Here is an 18653-nt window from a genome sequence, read left to right as displayed (position 1 = left end):
TAAATCATGGTAGTTTGGGAGGGTGCTGGCTGATTAGGGAAGACATGGGCTTGTATTACACAAAATATTGCACAATATACACAGTATAGTGAGGGTGTATTTTGGATCCTGTCTAATGGAGTTTACTGACTAGAAGTATTGGAAGAACTATATTTGCATATATAATGTGGCTTATAGATATAAATCTTAAGACAATTGATAAAGTGCTAGGCTTAGAGTCAAGAAGACATGGGTTAAAATATGACCTCAGACACTGTGTGGCACTGAGCAAGCCATTGAACATCTCTCAGTCTCAGCTTACTTATCTGTAAAATGACAATAACGACCTCGTAGTGTTGTTGTGAGGATCAAATAAGACAACATTTGTAAATTGTTTCACAAACTTTAAAACACTATATACGTAAATTCTAGGGGCAGCTCTGCAGCACGGTGGATAGAGCTCTAGGCCTGGAGTTAGGAAGACTTCAGTTCAAGTCTTGCCTTAGATACTTACTAGCTGGGCAAGTCACTTAACCTCTGTTTGCCTCAGTTTCCTCATCTGTCAAATGAGCTGGAGAAAGAAATGGCAAACCAGTCTAGTATCTTTGGCAAGAAAACTTCAAATGGGGTCATGAAGAGTCGAATATGACTGAAAAAATGACTGAACAGTAATAAATGCTGCAGCTGCTACTACTACTACTACTACTACTATCGTTCAGTCGTTTTACTACTACTACTACCACCATCACCAAAACCACCATCGCCATTATATTATTAGCCTACATAATGATGAGGCTTCTCTGATTAAATAGGTCCTGAATATTTCTATATTATCACCATCTCGCCATTATTAGAAAGCTTCATTCTCATTTATATGTGCCTTGGGATGATTTTCCATGTGATTGCTTGTAATACATCTTGAACTCCTAATATTATGAAATTGTATTTTGAAAGTAACAACCTGGAGCTACAAACATTTGCATGTTGTAGAAGCTGGGAGCTGTAATGGAAAACTTTGCTGTCCTAAGTGCAAAAAGTCACAAATGGACTCCTTTAATGTGCAAAGAATGAGAAGAAGGATAAGATGCCCAAATAAAAAAGTCAATCTCCTTTTTCAAAGAAAAGTAATGACTTCATGATGTGGTTAGTTGCCTTCATTACCATAAGACATATGGTTTCATAAATTCAATGGTGAACTTGGGGTACTTGTTCAGATTTTTCAGCCACATAGCCTTTTAGTGTTGTAGTAACTGGAAATTCTGGTTCCTAATGAGAAGCAGAGTTGGTGAGAAGTTAAGCTGATGATGCTTAGGAACCATAGATGCTCAAGGAACTTTTTGATACACAGTCCTGGAACTAACAAGGAATGAAGAAAAATTTGAATATGACTCTACTTCTTGTAAGGAAGCCTTCTTTCAGATCTAGGGAGTTGAACTTTATCAAGAATTAAGCAGGGGCAGCTAGGTGGCGCAGTGGATAGAGCACCGGCCCTGGAGTCAGGAGGACCTGAGTTCAAATCCGGCCTCAGACACTTAACACTTACTAGCTGTGTGACCCTGGGCAAGTCACTTAACCCAAATTGCCTCACTAAAAAAACAAAAAAACAAACAACAAAAAAAGAATTAAGCAGAGGTAAATCACATTTGAAAAAAGTGATCACACAACATGCCACTCTGCGGTTACTATGTCCAGTCCTGAGCTTATATTTAGCACTGTGGTCTAGCCTCTACACTTAAAAGGAAATGCTCCAGGAAGTGGCAATACAATACTTCAAGTGGGGAGAAACTAAAGGAACTACCTGGGGCCAGTTGTCTTTTGTAAAGCTTCCTGGGTGCTTTCCTCACTTCCTTTCCTCCCCTACCTTCTTGGAAGGCCAGAATAACATAATGAGTATTACTATTTATTGGTTATGATTGGATGGTTTTAAAACCTCACCCTTTCAATAGGTGAAACCTTACACCAAAGAGTCTTTTGCTTATAACAATACTTATGATGTATGTTTTCACTATGAAATGGGAAGGCACATTATAACATAACATAACATAACATAACATAACATAACATAACATAACATAACATAACATAACATAACATAACATAACATATAACATAATATAATATAATATAACATAATATAATAATTAAGTTCAGTCATTCAGTAACGCAGGGGTCTTTCATTTACTTGAGCATAAGTCATAGTGAGAACAAACTATACTCCATTGAAAAATGTTTGAATTATTGGAAAATGAATTCTCCAACTTTTGATGAAACACTTAGAACTTGAGGAGCTAGCTGTCCTCTCATTGACTGATTCCATAGATTTTTTGTTTACCTCATTCTTAAGGAGATAGAAAAATGAAGAAACAAGTGATTAATCCTCAAAAATTTTGCATTTGTAATGGAATATATTGAGTCTAAACTTGAATTGCTCTCATGAATAAACACTATGAATCCCACTGTATGAATTTCCTATGCTAAAGATTAGTCTGGAATTCTGACAGGTAATTAAATTTATGTGTAGATAGTTTTGTGATTAGCATTTGCTAAACTGCTTTTTTATAGAAAAAATCCTCTAAAATATTTTAGAAGATGCTTCATACTTTTCCCTTAGATTCATAGGACTTTTACCTAAAAGTAATAATTTTTACACTCATCACACAGTAAGTAGACAAAGAGCTCAAATCAATGAAACACTCGTTCAAGGAATGAGCAGTTTCAAGTTAACCAAGTTTAACGAGATGTACTTGAATGCTAGTGCACAGTTGTTATAGGGTTTCCTTGTAGAATTCCAGGTTACATCAAACTCATCTGTCACAGACACAGTGAGTCAGATAGGCTGGACAGGAGGACAACTGGCCCAGCAAGATATTTTGGTGACTCAAACTCATTGCAGTTGCCATAACTTTAATTTTCATCTTAGTCAATAAGTAGGAAGTGACTCTACACTTGTAAATTTTGGTGATGGACAAATTCTGTTCTAAAGAAATTGTCAGTGGAGCATTCGCTATCAATTTCCAGAAGTCTAGCAACTGTAGAATTAGTTGAAGTTTTTGATGTGGGTTTAGTAGATCAATCATATCTTAATCATTCAAAATTATCAGTTACCTGTAAAGGTGTGTGTGTGTGTATGTATGTATGTGTATGTATGTATGTGTGTGTCTTTTCTTTTTTTCCATAAAAGTATTTTATTATTTTTCAGTTACATGTAGAGATAGTTTTCAACATTTGTTTTTATAAGATTTCTAGTTTCAAATTTTTCTCCCTCCCCAAGACAGCAAGTAATCTGATAAAGGTTATATATGTACAATCACATTAAGCATAATTCTGCATTAGTCATGCCATGAAAGAAGAATCAGGGCAAAAAGGAAAAACCTCAAAAAAGAAAAACAACAACAAAAACAATAGAAATAGTATGGTTTAATCTGCATCTAGATTCCACAGTTCTTTTTTTCTGGATTTGGAGAGCATTTTCCATCATGAGTCCTTTGGAACTATCTTGGACCATTGTATTGCTGAGAAGAATGAACTCTATCACAGTTGATCAGCACATAATGTTGTTGATATTGTGTACAATGTTCTCCTGGTTCTGCTCATTTCACTCAGCATTAGTTCATGTAAGTCCTTCCAGATTTCTCTGAACTTCTGCTCATCGTTTCTTACAGCACAATAGTACTCCATTACATTTATATACCACAATTTGTTTAGCCATTCCCCAATTGATGGGCAACCCCTCAATTTCCAATTCCTTGCAACCACAAAAAGAGCAGCTATAAATATTTTTGTACATGTGGGTCCTTTTCTCTTTTTTATGATTTCTTTGGGAAAAAGACCTAATATGGTATTTCTGGGCAAAAGGGTATGTACAGCTTTATAGCCCTTCGGGCATAATTCCAAATTGCTCTCCAGAATGGTTGGATCAGTTCACAGCTCCACTAACAATGCATTAGTGTTCTAATTTTTCCACAGCTTCTCCAACATTTATTATTTTTCTTTTTTGTCATATTAGTCAGTCTGATAGGTGTGAGGTGGTACCTCTGAGTTGTTTTAATTTGCATTTCTCTAATCAATAGTGATTTAGATGTGTGTGTATTTTCAAAGGAAGACCAGCAAAACAAAAAGATATTTCACTCTGGAGAACCAGAAGTCAATTTTGGAAGTACTTTTCAATTCAGTTCAGTTCATTTCAATTCAATAAGCTCTTCTTGTTTAATTATCAAAGGTTATCTATTTCAGAAGGGGGAAAATTAATGGAAAATAATGCCTATATTAAGCAAGTCTTTAAAACACCATTTATATGTGCAATAGGATTCTAATGTAGTAAGAATGACATTATTGCCTTGTTATAATTGACTCCATTTTAAAATCCATTTTGTGATGGAGTAGTTTTTTATAAGATAAGGATTGAGTAATACAGTTTGGTAAGATGTATGGCGTCTTCCAAATTTCTGAACAACTACTAATGACGTGTATGTCCTTCAAATTTAGTAAACAATTACTAATGTTGTGTGTCCTCCAAATATGGTAAACAACTGCTAATGATATGTGTCTTCCAAAGAGAACAAATGCTAATGATGTTAGCCATGATTGATAGTTTTGTCATAAGCTTAGGTAATCACTACCGATCAGAACTTGGATAGCACTTATAGTTAGAATAAGAAACCCACTGGAGATGCCCAATTGTCACCCTGACTTTGGGTTACAACTGAGGCTTGCCTCTGTGTTCCCCACACTTGAGACACAAACATCCAATGTTGGCTTAAGGACAGTACTGAATGAATGATAGAGATTTATTATTGATTTGCCAGGCAGACTGTTCAAAGGAAGACCTAAGGTCTCTAAATGGACAGAAAGAGAACTATGTCAGTATGAGACAGACTTACTACGAAGCCCTAGGAAATTAGGTTGTTGGTTTATTTGTAGTTGGGTTAATGTTTGTGTGGTCTGATAGATAATATAAATGAATCTGTTTGCACTCATTTGATTAATAAAGTTTGATTGCTGCCATTGGATAATGTAAGTCTAATTAGTGTTTCCTTTGCACTAGTTAGCATAAGTAACAGTAAATTGGTTTTGCATATACATTGTCTGTTATATCTAGCTAGGCGTAGTGGGATATTATAAAAGGAGCAGGATGATGCATCTCTCTTTTCCCTCAAAGACATTACCTTTAGGTTGAGAAAACATGACAAACTGAGATTATCGGCTAGAACTGCACCAGAAAGATGAATTTGGGGAAGATGCTTCAAGATACACTCGGTAGCATAGAACATTTTATCTTCAACAGGTCCACGCTCCCAAAATACCTTGATCTTTACTGTACTGCCTATTCTGATTATTTATTTAGTTACCTCAAAAGTGACATAGATTACTCTGCATAGTTATCTGGATGCTCAATAATTATTAAGTGAATTAAAGAGTTGCTAAAAATAGAAATATATACAAACAGCATGAAAAGATTTCTACTGGAGATATTTCCCATAACAAATCTTAAAGTCATAAAATGGAAATAATAATCAAGCATGAGTTTTCTACGTATTATTGAACCTTACTATTATTTGTTAATAGTAGTGAGTGACTCTAGCTACTGTGCCACCTAGCTGCCCCATTACTTCACTATTAATTCACTTAGCAAATCCTTTTCTTCTTTATGGTAATCTTCATTTCTAAGCAAATGGTCACAATTTTGAAATTTAATAATTTCTTATGGCACAATAATATTTCCTTACTTTCATATGCAATAATTTTTACTTACTCATAACTTCTTGTCCCAATAAGAGAATAGTCCCTGCATTTACATTTTTGGCAACTATGAGAAGAGATGCTATAAATATTTTTGTACGTATAGGTCTTTTTCCTCTTTTTAAAAAATCTCTTTTGGGATATGGTATGGTTGTTCACTATGTCAAAGTCAAGGTACAGTGTGTCTGAGTGTGGCTGACCAGACCAACACAACCACAGGTTGAGCACAAATAGGCCATTGGAGTGGAGATTTCCTAAATAGAATTAATAGTGGTATCACTGAGTCAAAGGGCATTCATAATTCGATAACTTTCTAGGCATAGTTCCAAATTGATTTATAGAATGTGGCATTTTCTTTTCTTCTAGCTTAAATCATCACCTCAGTCCTGGGTAAAATATCGAGGAAGTGTTAATAACTCCCCACCTTGCTTTTATCGGAGTCCCAAGTTAGGATGGGATATTGGATGATAGAGCCCCAGGTGAAAAGACCATCTAGCTCAAATCTCTAATGACAGATGAAGAAATTGAAACCCAGAAAGATTATGATTTGCCCAATTGACAGTAATGATGATGATAATAATGTTTTTAAGTATTAACCCATTTGATTCTCACAATAACCCTTCGAGGTAGGTGCTATTATATTGTGTTTTGTTTTGTTTTGTGGGGCAATGAGGATTAAGTGATTTGCCCGGGGTCACACAGCTAGTAAGTGTCAAGTGTCTGAGGCCAGATTTGAACTCAGGTCCTCCTGAATCTGGGGCCAGTGCTTTATCCACTGCACCACCTAGCTGCCCTGGTGCTATTATATTTTTATCTCACAGATAAGGAAAACTGGGGCATGGAAAGGTTAAAATGATTCCCTAGGGTTACACAAGCTGGTGTTTGAAGCAGAATTTTGCTGACTCCAATTCTAGCATTCTATCTGATGTGCTGCCTACCTGCCTGAGTAAGGAACACAACTGAGATTTGAAGCCAGATCCTTGGAATCCAGATCTAAAATTCTTGAGATGTCTACAAACATTAACAAGGTGAGATAGAATGTAGAGAGGGGATCTGAGATGGGAGGAAAGGGGCAACTCTCAGTTATAGACATGGATTTTAGTCTGAGTTATTGACTGTTTGGTGGGTGGGGGGAATCCTTTTAGATTCTTCCAAAGGTTCTTAATTCAGATCTATGGACTTAACTTTTTTTTTTTAATAATTGCATTTCAATATAATTGATTTCCTTTGTAATCATATTTACTCTATTTTATAGATTTAAAAACATGATTCCAAGAAGGGATGGATAGGTTTTACCAGAATACAGAAAGGATTCCATGACATAAAAATGGTTGAGCATCCCTGATCTAAAAGGATGCCTGAAACTGGAATGCTTTGTTTCCATAAATGTTCAAGATAGGTTCTGGTTAGGGTGGTGTACACACTGCTGAGGGTACATACCAATGGATATAAGGGACAACAGGGTTACCCATCCTAGGAAGCATAGAGAGAAATTGGTGAGGATAACACAGACTCCAGTGGATCTTGAAGGAAAGATTTGTGGTACATGAAGAGAATTCAGGGTGTAGAGCCATCTTTCATCAAATGAATGAGTACTGAGTACTCTGGTCCTTGTCCCTGGGAATTAGGTGGAAGCCCCAGCAAAAATAGCTAGGGTCATGGTATTGCAGCAATTCTGTGTATCCTATGATTGAGAATCAACCCTGAAGATTGCTTGTGGGTTTTTTTTGGTAGACTGCTTGTGAAATGGATTTCAGGGATTCTGTTCAGATGGGCTCATGTGTCAGATTTCTCGCTGATGGATCTAGGGATTGTTACAGAAGGTCAGTCTTGTCACTTAGGTAGCCAGAGATTTTGTTCTTATGAGTAAACACTAGGGGATGGTGGACTTCAAGCTCAGTGAGAGTTTGTGTGATGTGGAAGCCCCCCCCCAAAAAAAAAACCCCTAAAAACATCAGGAGAGTTGTAGCTTCTAGGAATAGGAAAATGTCAGTCCCATTACACAGTGCCATTAGTAGACTTCTGGAGTATTGGGTTCAGTTCTGGGCAATTGTCTAAAAAAAGACATTTGATAAACTGGAGAATGTCCAGAGAAGAAAAACTAAGATGATGAAGGGTCTTGAGTTTAGGATGGATGCGGATGTCCTAGGCATGAAAGAACTGGGCATATTTAACTTACAGAAGTAGACTTAGAGAAGTTATGATATATGTCTTCAAGTATTTGATGGGTGTCTTGTGGAAGAGGGATTGGACTTTTTTTTTTTTTTTTTGGTGAGGCAATTGGGGTTAAGTGACTTGCCTAGGGTCACACAACTGGTAAGTGTCAAGTGTCTGAGGCCGGATTTGAACTCAGGTCCTTCTGAATCCTGGGCTGGTGTTCTATCCACTGCGCCACCTAGCTGCCCCGATTAGACTTATTTTTGGTCCCTGTGGGACGAACCAGGAGATACAGCTGGAAGTGACAAAGCAACCAATTTTGAGTCCATATCAGCAAAAACTTCCTAACAATTAAATCTGCCTACAAGTGGAAAGGCCTGCCTCATAACGTAGTGGGTTCTCCCTCATTGTAGGTCTGCAAGAAAAGGCAGAATTTGTCAGAAATATAGGGATTCCTTTTGTGAATGGGCTGGACTAGACAACCACTGAAATGTCTTCACCTCTTGAATTCTGTGATTCTAGGATATACTTATGGGTGTAGGTGGGGAGGCACAGTGTTCTCCCTGACATCATCTGCAAAGGTTTTCTACATTTTACCCAAGAGAGAAGCAGTGCTATGAAGACTAAATGAGCACTAGTCTGAAAGCCAGAAAGCCTTGGTTTTAATCCTGCCTTTGCTGCTGATGGATTTTTTTCCCTCAGAAAATCCTCTCTTGTTTTTTTTTTAAAGTTTTATTGATACTTTTTGTTTTTTATACCACAATTCCAAATATGCCCTTTATTACCACTAAATGAGGCTTTCCTTGTAATAGAAAGAAGCAGTTTAGGAAAACCAACTCACACTGTGACTGTGTTTGACACTGTATATAACATTTTATATCTACAGTTTTCCATCCCTCTTTTTTCTCTTCTTCTTTCTTCTTCTTCTTCTTCTTCTTCTTCTTCTTCTTCTTCTTCTTCTTCTTCTTCTTCTTCTTCTTCTTCTTCTTCTTCTTCCTGGGCAATGAGGGTTAAATGACTTGCCCAGGGTCACACAGCTAGTAAGTGTCAAGAGTCTGAGGCCAGATTTGACCTGAGGTCCTCCTGAATCCAGGGCAGGTGTTTTATCCAACGAGCCACCTAACTGCCCCCAGTTTTCCATCTTTCAATCAGAGGACTGAGGTGCTTTCTCATGGCTTCTCTAGCAAGAGGAGGGAGATTTATTTCATTATTTGTTTGCCAAGACTGTCATTAAAGTTTATCATGATTTGACTACCTTTTTAGCATTGTTTCATTTATATTATTATACTTGTGCATATTTCCCCCTGATTAGGCTTACTTCACTTGGTATCAATTCATAAAAGTCTTTCTAGAATTCTCTAGATTCCTGATCTTTGTAATTTCTTAGAGTGAAATAATATTCCATTGTACTAATATGATAAAATTTGTTGAGCCATTCCCAGGTGAGGGGCACCTACTTTCTTTTTTTGCTACCACTAAAGTGCTAGTATGAATATTTTTGTACATTTGGGATCTTATTGTCATTGACCTCATTGGGTCATTATAATAATGGGATCAAAGGGTCAAAGGTTATGAACAGACCAAGAAATTCCTTGTAGAACAAAAATTAGACATCGATATGGCTACCTAGATCATTTAATTATATAACCTCTATTTTACCATTTCTTTCTTTTTTTTTTTGTGGGGCAATGATGGTTAAGTGACTTTCACAAGGTCATACATTTCTTTCTTCCTTTATCTTCTTTCATACCTTCCCCATGTTGTACCTGTGAACCTTTATCCCTATTAAATTTAATCTTTTTAGATTTGTCCTGATGTTCTAACCTGTCAAAATCTTTTTGGATCCTGACTTTGTCATTCAGTAACTCAATCCCTCTTTGCTTTGTTTCTTCTGCAAATTTGATGAACATATATCTCTCTTTCCAAATCACTGAAAAAGTTGTTAAACAGCACAGGGCCAGCCACAGTTCTCTGTGGTGTTCCTCTACAGATACCCTTCCAAGTCGATATTAAATCTTTAAGAACTACTCTTGGAGTCTAGGGCTCAACCAGTTCCAGATCCATTTAATTGCATTATTGTCTTTCCACATAAAGAATGGACTATTTTATCAAATATATTTCTAAAATTCTATGTGGACTAAAGCTCTCAAAATGTTTTCATCTACTAGTTTAGCAATCCTGTCAAAAAAGGAAAAAAAAAAAGGTTAGTCTGGTATGACCTGTTCTCAATGAAGCCATGCTGGTTCTTTATAATCACTCTTTCCTTTTCTATATGTTCACTAAACAATTTCTTTTAATAATATATGATGAAGCTTTGTCAGGAATTTAAGTCAAGCTCCCTGACTAATACTATTCTCTTCTCTTCCCTCTTTTGGTTTGAAAATCAGGAAAATATTTCCTTTTTTACAGCCCTATGATACCTCTCCCGTTCTTCATGAGCTTTCAAATATTACTCACAGTAGTTCAGCAATCACAGGTCCTAATCCTTTAGTATTCTAGAATCTAGTTTATCAGGGACAGGTTACTTGAATTCCAAGGGTAGCTAGGTGCTCTCCTCCTATCTTCTTATACTTCTGGGTAGTAATTCTACATTAGTCATATTTATTTTGTCCATTCTTGACCAGTAGCCTTTCTTTTTTTCAGAGAAAATAAGCAAAATAACAACTGGGTAACTCTGCTTCTATTTGGATTTAGGTATCATTGATACCTAAAGCATCAGTCATGCCTTCTTTGATCTCTTCTTCTCCTCACTATAACTAAAAAAACTCTTTATTGTAATTTTTCCTGAAGAAAAAAATATCTCCTGTGCTGATTTGTCCTATAGATTTTTTAGTCTGCAGCATCTTATCTATCTTTTGAACCCCTGTGAGTCTATCCTGCCAAGATCTAAGCATTTGGGCATGCTATACCCAGAATTCTTCTCTTTTTGATCCCTAACTCCCAAATGGTTACTTCTTTCCAAGTTTCCCATCATTTCCTTCCTAGCAACTCATTTTTTCCTGTTGGTGAGAATCAGATCCAAAGCAGAATTTCCCCTATTTGGTTCCTCCTTCTTTCTTTCTTTCTTTCTTTCTTTCTTTCTTTCTTTCTTTTCTTTCTTCTTTCTTTCTTTCTTTCTTTCTTTCTTTCTTTCTTTCTTTTCTTTCTTCTTTCTTCTTTCTTCTTTCTTCCTTTCTTCCTTTCTTCCTTTCTTCCTTTCTTCCTTTCTTCCTTTCTTCCTTTCTTCCTTTCTTCCTTTCTTCCTTTCTTTCCTTTCTTCCTTTCTTCCTTTCTTCCTTTCTTCCTTTCTTCCTTTCTTCCTTTCTTCCTTTCTTCCTTTCTTCCTTTCTTCCTTTCTTCCTTCCTTCCTTCCTTCCTTCCTTCCTTCCTTCCTTCCTTCCTTCCTTCCTTCCTTCCTTCCTTCCTTCCTTCCTTCCTTTCTTCCTTCCTTCCTTTTTTTTTTTTTGCAGGGAAATGAAGGTTAGGTGACTTGCCCAGGGTCACACAGCTAGTAGATATCAAGTGTCTGAGGCCGGATTTTAATTCAGGTCCTCCTGAATCCAGGGCCAGTGGTTTATCCACTGTGCCACCTAGCTGCCCCCAGTTCCTCCATCTTTTAAAGTCATTTGCAGCTTCCTTCAATCTTCTGCTCTTCCTCCTCCCCCTTCAACTGCCATACCCTGTTGGTTGATCTCCCTGTCTCAAGCCTCTTTCAACTCTAGCCCATGTTCCACTCAACTCTCAAACTGATCTTCCTAATGCACAAATCTGACCCTCCTACTCAATAAATTCTATTGGTTCTTTATTACTTCTAGGATCAAATATAAAATCCTTTATTTAGTGTTCAAAGCCCTGTATAGGGGCAGCTAGGTGGCACAGTGGATAAAGCACCGGCCCTGGATTCAGGAGGACCTGATTTCAAATCCGGCCTCAGACACTTGACACTTACTAGCTGTGTGACCCTGGGCAAGTCACTTAACCCTCACTGCCCCTCCGAAACAAAAACAAAAACAAAAACAATGCCCTGTATAACCTCACCCCTTCCTTCCTCTATAGTCTTTTATTATTTGCTCAGTAAATTATTATAGTTATTGTAAGCCCAGTGAACACCAGTGCAAAATAAAAGGCAGAGGGCTGGAAATTTCAGCATTGGGACCATGTGCAGATTGTTATACAGTCATGGTCTATATATATCCTCTTCTTCCCTTCATTCTTTGTGGCCACAGAAGCAGTGGTTTTCTCTCCTGATTACTGAGCCACCTCTAGTAGTAAAGGCTGCCCCTGAGCACATTGTTTGCCTCTCTTTTTTTCATGAGATTTTTAGTGTGAAGGGAGGGAGCTGTGTTTTTTTAAGCACAGACACATAGTTCCCAGTGCCCCCCAGAGGTTTTTGTATACAGGTCCAAAAGAGAATTTATGGCCATTGAAGCTTTTGTCTCTACAGACTTGTCATATAGACGTAAAAGGATTGCCTTGCTGCAGTGAGGGCCCATCTGAGACTATGTAACCTAAATTTGTAGTGGAAGCAGTCAGAAAGGCTTGATGATTTTCCTCCAGATATATTGCCTATATACTTATATGTGTATGTATTATCTCTCTGGAAGGAATGCAAGCTATTTAAGGGCAGGACTTATGTCAATTTGGCCTTGCTAGTCTGAGTGCCTGGGTAAGTATCTGTCATATCGTAGATGCTTAATGATTCTAGTTGACTGGTTTTTGTTTTTTAAGACAAGAGACGACTAGTTGTGAAGTAGGAGTCACTTTAGCGTCAGTTTTCTGGATACAGCCCAGATTATCAAAAGATTCAAATAAAGATGATACTAAGAGCAATACTGAATAAGAATAAAGGTAAAGGCAAAAAGAAATGACTGCATATGCTCTTGGGCAGATTCTATTCTATTTTGGTGTCTATGTTCCCAGTGCTTAGCAAAGGGTAGTGCTCATGGTGATCACTTAATAAATGCTTATTGAATTGAGTTAAATGATAAAGATTGAGAAGAGCTCATAGGAGTTGGCAATTAAGAGATCACTGGTGGGGCAGCTAGGTGGCGCAGTGGATAGAGCACCGGCCCTGGAGTCAAGAGTACCTGAGTTCAAATCCGGCCTCAGACACTTAACACTTACTAGCTGTGTGACCCTGGGCAAGTCACTTAACCCCCATTGCCTCACTAAAAAAAAAAAAAAAAAAGAGAGATCACTGGTAACTTGGGAGAGAGCAGTTTCAGTTCGAGGATGCCATCAAAGGTCAGATCTCAAGGCCATGAGAAATAAGAGGAGAGGAAGAAGGGGATAGTATTTTCTTCCCCAGTAATGGCTGTGAAAGGCTGGAGTGCTATAGAATATAGCATTAGATGGAGGTAGGGTCAAGCAAGGGCTTTTTAAGGACAAGAGGGTAGGGGTAGGGGTGGATAGTGGTGCTGAGTCAATTTGTAAGCATCAGGAAACCAGCCAGTAAATAGGGAGAGAGTGAAGATTAGAGAGTGGCTATGATTATGGAGACAATATTGTGAAAGAGATGGGTGGAGCTGAAATCAAGGCCAGTTGAGAAGGGCCGTTTTTGTTTTTTTTTGTTTCATCTGAGGCTGGAGCAAGATCAGTTAAGGAGGAGTGAGAGGATATTTGCCACAATGAAAAGATTCCCTTCTCTATAGTTCAACAGCATGAGAGTAGGAATGGAGGTGGAAGATGGGAGGAGTGAGTGATCCAGACTTGGAGTTTAGCAAGGCAATAATGAGTTTGATAGGACATCGAGGCAAGGGATAATTCAAGATGAGATGAGAGTGTAAAGATGAACTGGTTAACTGTAAGGTTAAGATAGGGGAAGGAAGAAACTGAAGTAAAAACTGGGGGACCTATGATTATCCGGAAGCATGGGAGGACTGGAGATCATGCTGAGGCCTGAGGATACATTTAAGAGCAGTCTAACATAGGGAGAAGTGGAATGATAGCATGCTATGGTCAGATAAAAAGTATTTCAGAATTCTTCATCATGGAACTGGAACATGTGTGGGTGATGATGAGATTATTCCCTCACGTGTACCTGAGACGGAGTGAAAGAGCCGCTGAGGAGACTGAGGAACTGGTAGGCCATGATAGTCGAGGGAACATCAACATGTCAGCTTTATTTTTTGCAGTATTATTCAGTGATCTCCATTTCCTATTCTCAAGGTGAAGAAAGTACTCATGACTTTTTGGTTCATCTTGTTACCTGGTTGTGTTGAATTAGAAAATATTCAATCAGGTTGACCAAATCTGCACCGAGTCTACTCTCCCCTCACCTCATTCCTTTTTCAACTACTTTCTATTTTTTCCCCATATCAATGGGTCCAGAAGATAAGAACTTATCTACAACAAACACTCTGCCCTCTCCTATGAGCAGACATCAAAAGGAAAATGCAAAGAGTTGGCTTTAGAAACTCATTTAACCGAACTGCCCTATTTTATTTATTACTTTTTAAAGCCTTTGGGTCTATGATTATTCTTATGGCTGTCATTCATCTTTAGAATATCTGGAAGAATTCAACTTGTGGCACCAAAGATTAACCTCCAATAAAGACCCTACCTCCCACCCTTTAATGGAGATCCTTGTAGTTATAGACAGGGAAATTTATTTTACTGCCTACTAATAGCCTGAGCCATGGTGTGTGAAAGGGCTAAAGTTCAGTTGAAGTGAGTTGGCTGGTCTTTGAGTAAAGCTTTCCCCTCCTTCCTTCTATGGTTTAGGAGAACCAGGAAGGAGAGGGTTTTTTTTTTTTCTCCCACCACAGAAGGCTTCATGCAGAAGTTCTCTGTACCATCAGTTTGACTTTCCAAGTGGGACTTTCCTGATGGGGCTTTTAAGCCTTACTCACAGCCCTGGCTCCTTCTTTCCCCCTTATATAAATGAGAGTTCTCTTTCCAGAAATACTGATCATCCGGGTACAATTTTTCAGTGCTTCCTATTACAGTGACGTAAAAACACCCACAGAAATTTTAGTTAATCCCGAGTAAAACAAACAAAAAATATACTAGAAATGCTTCTGCAGTGCAGACTGCTGGCTGAAGGAGCTAAAGACACGATCCCTCGAGTGATGTGTATAGCTCCCCGTGTGTCCTGAAGGGACCAGACACGAGCGACTGGCTTTGCTTTTTATCTTTGTCATAAGCTTCCAAACTTATTTTAAGAAATTGTGGGAAACTTTTTTTTTTTTGGGATGAGTGGATGGGGTATCCTGGAGCTGCTTCCATGTAATCAATTTCAAGGTATTGCAAAATGAGCAGTTTGGGAGCTGTTACCTATCAAAACTATGCCAGGTTTTTATTTTACTTCATCATTGACTTTCTCTCTCTCCTCCTCTCCTTCCCCCTGCCCCAGGCTCTACTATGTAAATATTGGATTTTGTTGTATTTATAGTGTCCTTTCCTCAAAGAGAAACAATAAGGCCTAGTGGATTAAGGGCTGGCCCTGGAACCAGGAAGGATTGGACTCAAGTTGTTCCTCTGACACACACTCGCTGTGTGACCCTGACCAAGCCATTTAACCATTGAGTGCTGTAGGCAACTGCTGAAGACTAGAAGTTGCCTGCATCAGGGGAGGGAATTTCCTAATCTGGGAGTTCTCTACACTGATGAAATCACAGGCCCAGTCCTTATTCCAGTGTCTATCCCCCTTTCTTAGAAATACGAAATGTTCATCAGAAATAGGAAAAGCAGAACATATCTAGTCCTTATTACTCTTTTTAGCTTACTATAACAGTAAGTGGATATTTTCCCAGGATGCAAGTGGAGAAATGTCCACTGGGCTTCCCACATCCTGTTACATTAGTAAGAGAGAAGTAATTGCTGTTGGCTGGAAGAGCCTTGTCACAAGATGAGTCTGGGTGAAGGCTTTGTGACTTCTCATCCCTAGAAAGGCCTCTCAGACCCATATAGATACCAGAAAACCCACTCATACCATATTAGTCTTGTATCAAAGATGAGTAGTTGGACTGTCTAAGAAGGATTAAGTTCTTTCCCCTTCCTCCCTTTTCCCTCTGGTTCCACTTATTTGCTTGTTTGTTTTGTTTTGTTGAGGCAACTGGGGTTAAGTGACTTACCCAGGGTCATAAAGCTAGTAAGTGTTAAGTGTCTGAGGCCGGATTTGAACTCAGGTCTTCCTGAATCCAGGGCTGGTGCTCTATCCATTATGCCACCTAGTTGCCCCTACTTATTTTCTACATACTAATAACTAGGGCAACTAAGGGCACAGTGGATAGAGTGTCAGGCCTGGAGTCAGAAAAACTCATCTTCCCGGGTTCAAATTCAGCCTCAGACACTTATTAGCTGTGTGACCCTGGGCAAGTCACCTAATTGTGTTTGCCTCAGTTTCCTCATCTGTAAAATGAGTTGGAGAAGAAAATGGCAAACTACTCCAATATTTTTGCCAAAAAACCCAAACAGGGTCACTAAGAGTCTGACATGGCTGAAAAATGACTGAACAACAAAACAACAATAATGACTAACAATAATAATAGGTAACATTTATATAGCACTATGTGCAAGGAACTATGCTGAGAATTTTACAATTATTATTATCTCATTTGATCCTCACAAGATGAAGAAATTGAGGCAAACAGAGGTTAAATTACTCATCTATGGTTACACTTTGTCTAAGCCTGGATTTGAACTCAGGTCTTCCTGACTTTAAGTTCAGTGCTCTATCTGCTGCACCACTTAGCTGCATCTGTTGTTCAACCATTTTTTTCCCAGTCACATCCAACTCTTTGTGACCCAATTTGAGATTTTCTTGGCAAAGATACTAGAGTGGTTTGCGACTTCCTTCTCTAGCTCCAGATGAGGAAACTGAGACAAACAGGATTAAGTGACTTGCCCAGGGTAACGCAGCCAGTAAATTTCTGAGGCCACATTTGAAGCCAGTCATTTGAAGATAAGTCTTCCTGACTCCTGGCATAGCACTCTATCTATTGCATCACATAGGGGCCCCATGTCTTATTTCTTATAACATTTTTTGTAATGCTTTAAGGTTTACAAATTACTCATTTTATTCTTACAATAACTCTCGAAAGTAAATGCCATTATTATCCTCATATTTCAGATGAGGAAACTGAGATAGATGGAAGCTAAGTGATTTGACCAGTGTTTGAAGGAGTATTTGAACTTGGGTCTTTCTAACTCCAATTCTAGCACTCTATCCACTATATCATATGTTCTGATCTTATCCCTCAGAAACCTAGTTGTGTACAAATCCATTCATCCCAGAATCCAGACTTCACAAACTGGTATTGATGTCAAAGCACTTTTGGTTTTTGAGAGCAATAGAAAGTGTAAGTAGGGAATACCCACTCTGACTGGTCAAGGAAGGGACCACAAGCTTTGCTAAGTCAAAAATGGCAGCCTGTCAGCTCTTGACTAGCTTGTGTGAAGCAGGAATGCATTCACACCCCTTTGCCGAGGGCAACTGCCTTGCAAGGGGGCCACCTCACAGCTTGTATAGGGAGAGGTATTATAGGTCTGTTCTTCCTGGTTCTTTTAGTAATCCATGTGGGGGCCTTCCTGGTTGAGGAAAGAATTCTATTTATAGAGTCTTTTAAGTTTTTCTGGGGCCTGGTTGCTTCGAGCCATCTGTTTATTTAGACCCAAGGAACAAGTTTGAGGATTTAATTCTTTAAAAGGGGAAGGGCATTGTTGGTTGCATTTTGTTAATGGGTCCAGCTAGGAAATTGTTTCCATCCATCCAGGTGTCCTGAGTATCTGACATTGATCATGTCCTCCCTGGTGTAAAAAATGATGGGAATCTTTCCTAATTATGGTCATCTTCACATTTGGACCATCATGGGGCAGCTAGGTGGTGCAGTGGATAAATCACTGGCCCTGGATTCAGGAGTACCTGAGTTCAAATCCAGCCTCAGACACTTGACACTTACTAGCTGTGTGACCCTGGGCAAGTCACTTAATCCCCATTGCCCTGCAAAAAACAAAACAAAACAAAACATTTGGACCATCATCTTTGCCTTACCTTAGATTTGTGCTATGAAACATTTCAATGAGTTCATGGTATTGTAGGTTCATAGATTTTTGATATAGATCCGGCCAACTGAGGCCCCAAAGGGGAAATGACTTGCCTAAGGTCATGCTGTTAGTTAAGAGTCAATTTTGCATTTGACCCAAGGTTATAGGATGATAGGAAAATTGATTTAGAGCCAAAAGGGACCCTAGAGATAATCTAGTTGGAGGTTCAGAGAGTTTGTGACTTGTGCAACATCACACAGGTAGAAAGTGACAAAAAGCAGGATGTGAACCCAGGTCCTCTAACTCTTTCACTACATCGTACTGCCTATATCACTGATATATGGTCTGGATTCTATAAAGGAAAATTTTAAGCAGTATAAACTCCTGAAAACTGATGTGTTTAGAGCATCCATCTGTTTTATCCCTACAAGGAGAATATGAAACCTGGTACCTCTCCTAAAGTAGCTGATGTACCTGCTGTTTATCTTGACTGAATGTTGCAATGGCTTCCCCCTTTAGTCCATAACATTTCCTTGGACACAACAAAGTAAAATTTTTTGGGAGACAGAAACAACATGGCTTATTGTTAGAGAGAACCCAAGTATATCATATTAAGGTGAAGCATAAAGCCTAATGTTGCATTATTTCTTCTTCTTCTTCTTCTTCTTCTTCTTCTTCTTCTTCTTCTTCTTCTTCTTCTTCTCCTTCTCCTTCTCCTTCTCCTTCTCCTTCTCCTTCTCCTTCTCCTTCTCCTTCTCCTTCTCCTTCTCCTTCTCCTCCTTCTCCTTCTCCTCCTTCTCCTTCTCCTCCTT

This window comes from Dromiciops gliroides, chromosome 4 (assembly GCF_019393635.1).
Source record: "Dromiciops gliroides isolate mDroGli1 chromosome 4, mDroGli1.pri, whole genome shotgun sequence".
In the NCBI taxonomy this organism is placed as follows: Eukaryota; Metazoa; Chordata; class Mammalia; order Microbiotheria; family Microbiotheriidae; genus Dromiciops; species Dromiciops gliroides.
This window is presented reverse-complemented; position numbering follows the sequence as displayed.